Genomic DNA, 10,003 nt, shown 5'->3' on the forward strand with positions numbered 1-10,003 from the left:
TCAACTATAAAGTGTCCAGTTGATATAATCGATTAAAGTACAACTACTAGAGAAAGAAGAAGAAAAACAACATCCTAAACCAAGGAATTCAAGTTCTGCAATATTGATCAGTAAGTAAATATTACTCCAACATTATGCTTTAATAAGGAACAGATTTATGCACAGTTCATCCATATAAGTTCTTATATTATATTTAATAACTAACTACAGTAAGAAAAATAAAACACCAGATGAATGGAATGATTCAAGTGAATATCCAAGTAATCCAAACTAGTTGTCTAATCAACATTTTCTATCTACCCAACAACACAGTGAAGAGTTTCACCAACATCTGCTGACCATGGATGAAAATCAACACTTAAGGTCACTAGCTTACCACAATATTCGCCGATGATAACTTCCTAACTCAAGCACTCAATAGATGAAGATGTCGTCTCTGCAACAATACAAGATTGGTGAGTCTAAGAAAGAAAGAACAAAAAAAAAAAAAAAAAACGGTCAATAAAATCACCCTCGTTCTAACCTAATTGAAACCAGTTTCAAACTAACCTTGTACGTTTTAATAGTCTTTGTTCCACCATGCAAAATAATTCTGCAAAAAACAACTATCATCAAATCAGTTGAGAGTGATAAATCTAAACCTCACATCAATCAAATTGAAACCCAAATATTTATAAATAACAACCTAATTTATCTAGAATGGTTAGGGTTTCAATTGGGTTCGATCGAAATCAGCTGATAGTGATGATCAATGTTCATGCTGAAACCTAATAGAAAATCTAACCACCACCATCCTACAAAACTCATACTCAATTGTAGAAAAAAATTCATCGTGTGCTTGAATATAAGATGTTTTCTTCTGTTAAATTATTTTTTGGTTTATGTTCATACTAGAGATCTTGATATAGAAGAAGATGGAGAGGATAATGAGAAGAACACGAAGGTAGTGGTAGTGATGGTTTTGGATTTCATTAATAGGGTTGTGCTGGTGAACTGGTATGCTCGTGAGAAAGAAGAAGAAATGTCTGCCATTGTTGTTCTGTCGAGTGAGGAGGGAGGAATATAGATAGATCTAGATACGTCAAAAATATATGCTAGATATAATATTATCCTCGGTTAACCTATGGGATATCGGTTCGGTTTTGGGCAAAACCTAAACTGAAACCGAATCAATCGGTTATCTAAAATTAAAAACCTAAACCTAAACCATTGGAATCGGTTTTATTTCGGTTCGATTAATAATCTAACGGTTTCGGTTCGATTCACGGTTTAGGTTGGGTTTTGTGCAGCCCTACATTCTGGTTAAAGAGGGGTTTACTTATTAGTAATTTAAAAAGGGGTAACGCAAAATAGATATCTTTTTGAGGGGGAAACACAAAATCCTCCTACTTTAAAATAATCATATTTTGTTTTATCAAATAAACCTCAAATAATTTGAGTAGACTTAAGTTAGCTATACTTAGAGACTAGCTTTAATAAAGAAACGAGTCTTCCCCCTTAAAACCCTTGACAAAATAAGCTCTCACATGGAACGGTGATGAAACCCTCATTTTCTATTGGTCGAAATAAGTCTTTTCAAATATAAACCATCAGGGGTTCGCCCAGTTGGCCAGGAGCCTAACTCTCAAGTAGGAGGTCAACGGATCGAGTCTCCGCTCACGAGTTTGGAGATCTCATGAAATACTCCTCTTATGTAAATCTAGTTTAATTTATGTCGTAAATGTATCTTCTTTACTATTTTAAAAAAAAAGGCAAAAAAATATGGTGAGGACATTTGGAATAATTCTATTGGTCGGAAAATTAAAATATGGGTTACACTTTGTTACATCAAGTATTTAACCGTTCGTTAGTAACAACGTCAACAAAGAAGTAGGTGGACAACACTTTCATTAGAGTTTACACTGTGTTTACACTCAATACTTAATTGTACGTTAACAATACCGTCTCACTATAATTTCATTATAATTATAAAAGTCGTGTATAAAATTAGGAAATCGTGTATTAACGTGTATAAAACCAGGAAATTGTGTTAACCAAAGGATATTTTGATTTAATCAGCATTCATATCCTTAAAAAATCCGTCTCATTCTCTTCATGCCGAAGAAAGAGACCATGATTGACTACTTTAATCGGCACAAAAATTTCATTGATTTTATGTTTTGGATTTCAATAATCGACAGAATTGGTATTTAGAGCTTCTCCAATGAAGTGTATGTGAAATAAAATGTCTAAATTCATATAGGATATACATTCATATTTTACAAAAACCTTCTCCAATCCTAACTTTTTAAACCAATGTGTAGATGAGGTGACCTAGTTTTGGATAGAGGAAGTCAAAGTCAATGTCTAAAACTAGATATTTACTTAGACAACGTCTTCTCATCCAACTCATCATTTTTCCAAAAAATCAATGCAATAGTAGAAATGATCTTAATCAATCATTAAATGACACATACGCAATGAAGAAGATTTATAATTATGGGTCGGAGATATTTATTTTTACTCCTCGTATATAAGAAATTATAACCTTATTGAGCATGTCTTAACTATAGTGTTACGTGTGAAACACACGCATCAACCATTGTAAAAGCTCTTAGGACAAGTGCGATAAGCAAACACGTATCATATAAGGAGATATTAGTGTAAGTTTGTTATTTGGAAGTTCCTGTCCATGTTGTTCATTTGTGGTTGACATGGACAACAGTCCTAGCTTAGTACATTACGATGGCAAAGCTAGAATATGAAATTTATGGTGGCAAAGCTTGATATTTTAGATTTTTTCAGAATTTGATCATGGTTGTTCAACTGTCATTTCACGGATTCAAGTTTAACCGCCGGAGGGAAAGAGCTATACTAACAGGTTGTAGAAGCATGAGTAGGTACCAGGTAGTACATCCAGTTTACTATCTAGAGATTTAAAGGCCTAGACAAATAAATCTTCCATGTTGAATGATGAGGAAACCTATACATCCTATTGGTCGAAACAAGTCTTTTGTGGCTTTTTTGAAACAAGAATTTTGATGAGAATATTTGGCAACGTATGATTAGTTTAAAAATTAAAATTTCAAAAGGAAAAATAAACTTACTACGTTTGGGATTTTTTGGAGGTCTAAATTCAATTCGGAAGTCAAGTACCCACCATATTATAACTTTTTTTCTTCAAATTAATACATAACGGGGAAAAAAAAATTCACATAGTTCACACATATTTTCTGCGAAAATCATGCATATTTCCTATCTTTTCTCCACCTAATTAATGTATTAGCCGCGTCACACCAAATAAAAAACGCATCGCCACGGAGCGGGGCGAAGCTCCGCGTACACCAAAATAAAAAATGCATCTCCACGGGACTGGGCGAAATCTCGCGCACCTCAAATCTAAGGTGGACAATACTTCCGTTGGATATTACTAAATTTACATACTAGGAATTAAACAACTCAACGTATTCGGAATGGAAAATATACCGGGAATCAAACAACTAAATTTAAAATTTCTTACAAAATAAAATTCAAACGGAAATCCAGGACCTACCGTATGTTGACTGAATTCGTAATTTCATGGAAGATAAATTCATTTTGGAAGTTGAGGATATTAGGACTTTTTTTTCGAAATTAATACATAAAAGAAAGAAATAAATAATATCCGCACATATTTTTTTATACAGTGGTGTTATTCAGCTCCCTATTTTCCACCTCTCTACTCTGTTCCCTCCAATCTAAACCCCACATCTGGAAAATGGTGAACCCCGTCTGTACCTAAATGTGATTCAAATTCTAGATGTGTGGTGTGGATTGGAGGGAGCAGAGTAGGAGGTGAAAAATAGGGAGATGAATAACATTTCCGTTTTTTTTTATCTTTTCTACATCTGTTTAATGTACTCGCCACGCCACATCAAATCCAAAAACGCATCGCCATGGGGTGGGACGAAGCCCCGCGCATACCAGATCGAAAATATATCGCCATGTGGCGGGACGAAGCCCCCACGCTCACCAAGTGAGAAGGAAAAAAATGTATCTAGTGCATTATTATGCCCGTATTATTCTCTTTTGGAGTTATTGAAAGGATCAAAAGAAGTGACAAAAGAGAAGATCTTGATGATATCAAGTAAAAAGCATTACATGGCAAGACAGTACTCTGCCTGTAAATGAGTAGATCTTTGTGGTTTACAAATAAGGTTGGAAAACGTTTTTTCCAGTGGAATATGGTTGTGAGTTGTGACTTGTGAACGACTGGACCCGAGGTCCCAAGCCTATATTTTGTTTTACTTTTCTGGTGTATGATGTGAGTTGTCGATAGGTATGGCTTGGCAGGACCGAAAGCTTCTAGCAAATAATGTACGATGCAATAGTTGTTAGCAACCACGATTAAAACATTTTTGACTTTATCTTAAAATTTTAAGCAATAGCCCACACTCCACAATGACCGTTAACCGGAGGAGAAAGAACTCCTCCTAATATTGTCTTTGTCCTGTTAGCACAAGGGGTTCTTATTCCTTGGTTGATTGGTTCACACTCATCCTATGAGATTTTGTTATTGCGAGCGTAGGATGAAGCAACCATCATTGAGCAGATAAGATTACGTTATTGAAAGTGCAAATGCAATGAAACGAAAAGGCATTCCGTCACCCGACTCATTCTCATATGCCCCAGCTTTAGAGATAAAGAGCACTTTAGAGGGGTGACGGACGGTAGGATTATCCCGACTGATAATCCCGTGTGAGACAAACTTCCGGTAGGCTCCACCAGAAAAAAAATAGGAGGCCTATTAAAAGGTGGAGCCCACACCCTTTTTTTTTTTTATCTCACACCGTATTATCAGTCGGAATAATCCTGTGGTAAACTTGTCATTTCCGTCATGTTGGTAGGTTTTAAAACCACACACAGTATAGAACCCACAAACCTCAGTCGGGATAATCCTGCGAGATAATTTCATATGGGATTAAAACCGCACACAGAATACAGAGCCCACAAATCAAGCCCCCTGTAAATCTTCCGGGGGAGAATCTTGCAGGCTAATATACAACACAGAGCCCACAAATTTTAGTCGGGATAATCCCGCGAGATAACCTCACGCGGGATTAAAACCCCACACACAATCCAGGGGATAGAGCCCACTCGAAGGTGTCTATACGGTTTTAATTTAGTTCAAATGGTCGGTTCGTTTAGAACCACTGCTTTGCATTACGTCTGGGTGGAGTCCGTACTCCGTACCGAGCATAAGAGAGACACCCCACCACATGTGACTTTGTAGGATCGGTTCTTTTTCTTACTGTTACGGGAACCTACCCTAATTGGATACAGGCAATAGTCTTATAGATACATACCTAATCGAACGGATCTACACTGACCTACTATTAGGTTATTATTGAATGAAGAATAGAATCATACTGTTAACGCGTAATGCAGTTAATAAGAGCTTGTCGTCTGCTTAGGTGTATGTCCGAATATATGGACCACACATAACGCAAAGCAAACTTTGAGACGTGATAGGCTCAAAGATAAGTCTACTAGCTACTGAAAATAGGTCTGTCTTGAAAAATGTTTTTCACATTTCGATTCCTTCAATTCGAGGGAATCCCTGCTGTTGCAGCAAAATAAATATCAAAAAAGATATATCCACCAAAACAAAACATACCGAATGTACACCACCGTGATAGGGTGATGGGGTCCATTCACGCCCTATTCCTGTCCCAATGCATAACACTAGTCCGTGCAATTCCCTCACGGTGCAACGTATAATCACCCAATAAATATCGGTAGTACTATTTGGGGTTGGGCCCTCTCTCGTGCATGTCATTGTCATTATAATTGGCATGATGCCCTAAGATAACAACTTGCTTTAATGGACGGAGAACACAAAATGGCCATTCGTTCCATGCAGTCAGCGGCAACTGTCATTTTTTCGTTTTCTAAGCTCAAGTAACCAACGGAGAAAAATCAAAACCCACGTAAGGTAGAATGATATTCTGTTTCTGGTTCAGTCCTCGATATGCATCCCTCCCGTTTGATTCGATGATCTAAAATGTCAAAAAGAGAACATTCTTCGCCACTTTGAAAATATACATATGTGCGGTACAGCACGACGCCAATACAATCAGAGCATCTTGCTTTCGTGTTGCGGAAATCTTAGTGTTTGGGTAGTTTTGCTGCAGTATACTTATGAGATGGCACTACATTACTGTTTAGATCATGAGAGCACTGTCGAAGCTGACGTCCTCCTAATTTCTAGCTTTTTTCAATGAGTACCTTAATTGCTTTTGTTACAGTACCACCTAACTTGTCTCCCATTGTGGACACATGGCGACGGTGGGTGTATAGTTACTTCTATTTTAGTTCTTTTGAGGATAGGGCCAAAACTAACAGTATTGAATGCTATTCAGTATGTGATAACGTCATTTTCTTTGTTTTCACCCCGGCCAGTTTTTTTCTTTCGCGAAAAATCTTGAATGAATTCGTACCTGTTGTCTTTCATATTCAAATTTGGTAAAAAAAGAGCTAATTATCAAAGAGGAGGATCTGCGGACATTTTTATACGTACGATAAAATATCGTATATGATTTGTGTCATTTTTTCACAAAATTCAAATGAAATATAATATTTTGATGATATGTTCCTCATTCTTTTTTTCCTATCAAAAATGAGCAAAATTCGACATGTATAATACTACTATCTACTCCTTTGAAAATCAGCTATTAAAAGTTAACGGTTGTGTGTACACATATATCTCACTATCAGACACGTGTATATAAAAAGGTACGTGGAAAGCATGCAGGCCAAAACATCAAAACATGATGCGTCACGAAACACCGAATAAACCCCGAGGAGTTACTTTATCTCATCCCCAAAAGAGGAGCTAAGATCAACGGTGGAGAGAAAGTTAGCTGACACGGACTGACAGGGGCAGAAGACACTTGTCTGACACGAGCAGACCCCTCAACTACCCACATTAAACACTCTGAGCAGTGTACGTGTCGACCAACCTGTGGAACGAGCGAGGATGCCTCTGCGGGATCAAGGGGCAAACGCAGACCTCCGCGTGATGGACGCAAGGACACAAGAAGATAAGGTTCCAACGGTCTTCAGAGATGGGTCCCACGTTCTAACCTTATAAATATCCAATCTCCACCAAGAGGAAGGGGGATCGAAAATATCAGGAAGGGAAGGAGAGAGAGAGAGAAAATAGTAAGGTAAGTTAATCCCTTAGAGGAGAGAAACATGTAAACCCCAAAAGTCATTCAACTATTCGTGTAACCGTGAAGAACATAGTAAAACAACAAACCCCGTGGATGTAGGCCTTAGTGCTGAACCACGTAAACCTTGGTCTTATTTACATTTCAGCACTTTACATTCATTTAGCTCCCGCATGTTTATATGTTTTGTTTTCCTTAATACTTATATCCCATGCACAAACGCCACGCATGGAGTTGTTGGATGAGGCCATGATAAACCCGAAGGTTTTGAGCCAATGAATCAACAGGGTACCATCATCATAATCTTTAGATGTTAATGATTGATTGTGAGCGTTCGGACCCCTCGTGGTTGTGTGCTCACAATTTGGCGCTAGAAACAGGGACTTCGTCCCGGTAAAAGATTTATCTTGTCCTGTGATTTCATTTTAATTGGCATATGATTGCTCTGATTTATCAGCTCGGACCGTATAGATCATTCGTTAACTGTATTATGTTCAAAAACCCACCTTTGTCTTCGATAAGAGTTATTGTTCTAAGCGGGTTATTGTTCTAATCCGTCGGATTTACAATTTTCGTAGTTTTTATACTAAGGATCGCCTTTAATAAAACTTAACCCGTATTTTATAGCCTGCGGGTATTAATTCCCTCTTGAAAAATTGTATTTCGCCAACTAACCCGCTTCACGCGGATATTCCCGTTTCTTGTTTGAAATAACTTATGCAGAGAGAACGTGTTGTGAGTAAAGAAGGCAAGTTTACGCGAGATTTCATTATCAACAAAAGGGCACGTGATGGAAAAGACGCAGGAAGCAGGAAAATCCAAAGCTTTGTCAAAAGAAACACCCAGGACAACCCCGATCATCACCCGAAGCAAGCAGAAAGGAGAAAAGCTAAAATGACCAAAAGGCAAGATACTGCAGAAATCACTTCACCCATGAACGCTAATTCAGTTGCAGCGGCGGCTCTCAGAGCAGCAACGATAAAGTACGGGGAGGCTGCGGTAGTCCCGAAGGCTGCGGAGGCTAGCAATACCTTCGCCATGAGTCAACTTAATCAACCAAGAGAAAGGGTGGATGAATCCAGAACATTCCAACCCGCGCACCTTCTAACCTTTGGAATGCCGCTAACAAATAATCAGAATCAAACCATACCGGCGGCTCTGGCACCGCAGAGGGGCGCTCACTCCAATTTGGAAACACCAGCAACCGAAGCTGAACCCCTGCCACCTTTAGTACAGACCATGGAGGAGGGCGGCACCCGGCTGTAGCGGCACGCGCTGGGACTCCCAATCAGGGGTCCAACCAATCACACCGACTAATGGCTGAGCTTGAGGAACTGAGGAAGAACCAGCAGGTTTACGCAGAAGCTGTAGCTCTGTTGGCCAGAGAAAATCAAGATTTAAAGGAGCGGATTGCTCTAAGCACGAAGACCAGCCAACAACTTGATGAAGCAAGCTCCAAAGCACCAGAGCCAAACCAAGACTGTAGAGTCGTCCTAGCGGCTAATGAAGACGCGACAAGGAGACGTAGCGTATCCGACCCGGATTATGACGATGGAGAGTCAGACGGTAATGAGCTGAAGAATTTAGAGCACCAACGCGCAATGGAGGAACTACGAGATGAGATGATGGCAGAGATCAGGCAATTAAAAAATAAACAAGGTGGGGGAAGGTTAGAAGAGGTCATGAGAGAAGCTAACTCCACGCCCTTAACGCATCGCTTGGCCAACACCCCTATTCCACTGAAATGCCCTGTCCCGACGTTCGAATGCTATGATGGATCCAGCGACCCTGCTGCACATGTTCGGTACTACAACCGTGTCTTAGCTAGATGGGGTCAGAACGACGCCGTACTCTGTACTTCCCGTCAAGCTTGAAGGGATCGGCGTTATCATGGTTTGATAATCTGCCACCAAACTCCATCCACTCATACGACCAACTCGCAGAGAAATTCTTAAGAACATACATGTACAACAAGACTGTAAACACCGGGATGGATAAGCTCTTTTCACTAGCAATTGGCTACAAGGAAACCACGAGGGAGTACACAAACAGATGGCATAAGATCTGCCAAGCCATAGGGAGCGTGGACCCAGTGGTAAGCATCAACTGCTACAAATGGGGCTTAGACCGAATGAGTCCCCTATTTGTTGAAATTCACGGGAGCGTGCCCAAGACAGAAGGAGATCTCCGAATAATTATCGAGAAGCACGCTCGACTTGAAGAAATTCAACGGGAAAACCCGAGGGCATATCCGCAGAGGTCTCACCGCACCAATTCAGCGGAACAAACCAATGGGGCCAAAAGGGGTTGCTCAGATGAGAGACCTCACGAAGATAGGAAGGAACGGAGGGATGAACGAAGAACAGGCGACCGAAAATTCGAAGATCAAGTTTACACGAAACTCAACGCTAGCTATGCTCGTATCCTACGAGAGATCAAAGGGAGGGAAAACTTAGAGTGGCCATGGTCTAAGGGAAAGCAGCCCCCGAGATCCGAGAAGTCTAAAGATTACTGTGAGTATCACTGTTTCAACGGACACCAGACCGAAAATGCAAGAACCTTAAAATAATGATCCAAAAATTAATTGATGCGGGAGAGCTCAAACATTACATACGAAAGGAGGTTACCGAGGACAGATCCAAACGAACCAAACCAGTCCAACTTCCGGAAGAAAACCGAACAATCAACACCATCTCGTGTTCCGAAGCCACAGGACCCTCACTCACAGCGCAGATTGGAAAAGGTTACGGAAGCAATTCGAAGACCGCTGCGAGTTATATAAGGTCGATGGGATAGCGGTGGACGAACACGAA

Source organism: Papaver somniferum, unplaced genomic scaffold (assembly GCF_003573695.1).
Source record: "Papaver somniferum cultivar HN1 unplaced genomic scaffold, ASM357369v1 unplaced-scaffold_99, whole genome shotgun sequence".
In the NCBI taxonomy this organism is placed as follows: domain Eukaryota; kingdom Viridiplantae; phylum Streptophyta; class Magnoliopsida; order Ranunculales; family Papaveraceae; genus Papaver; species Papaver somniferum.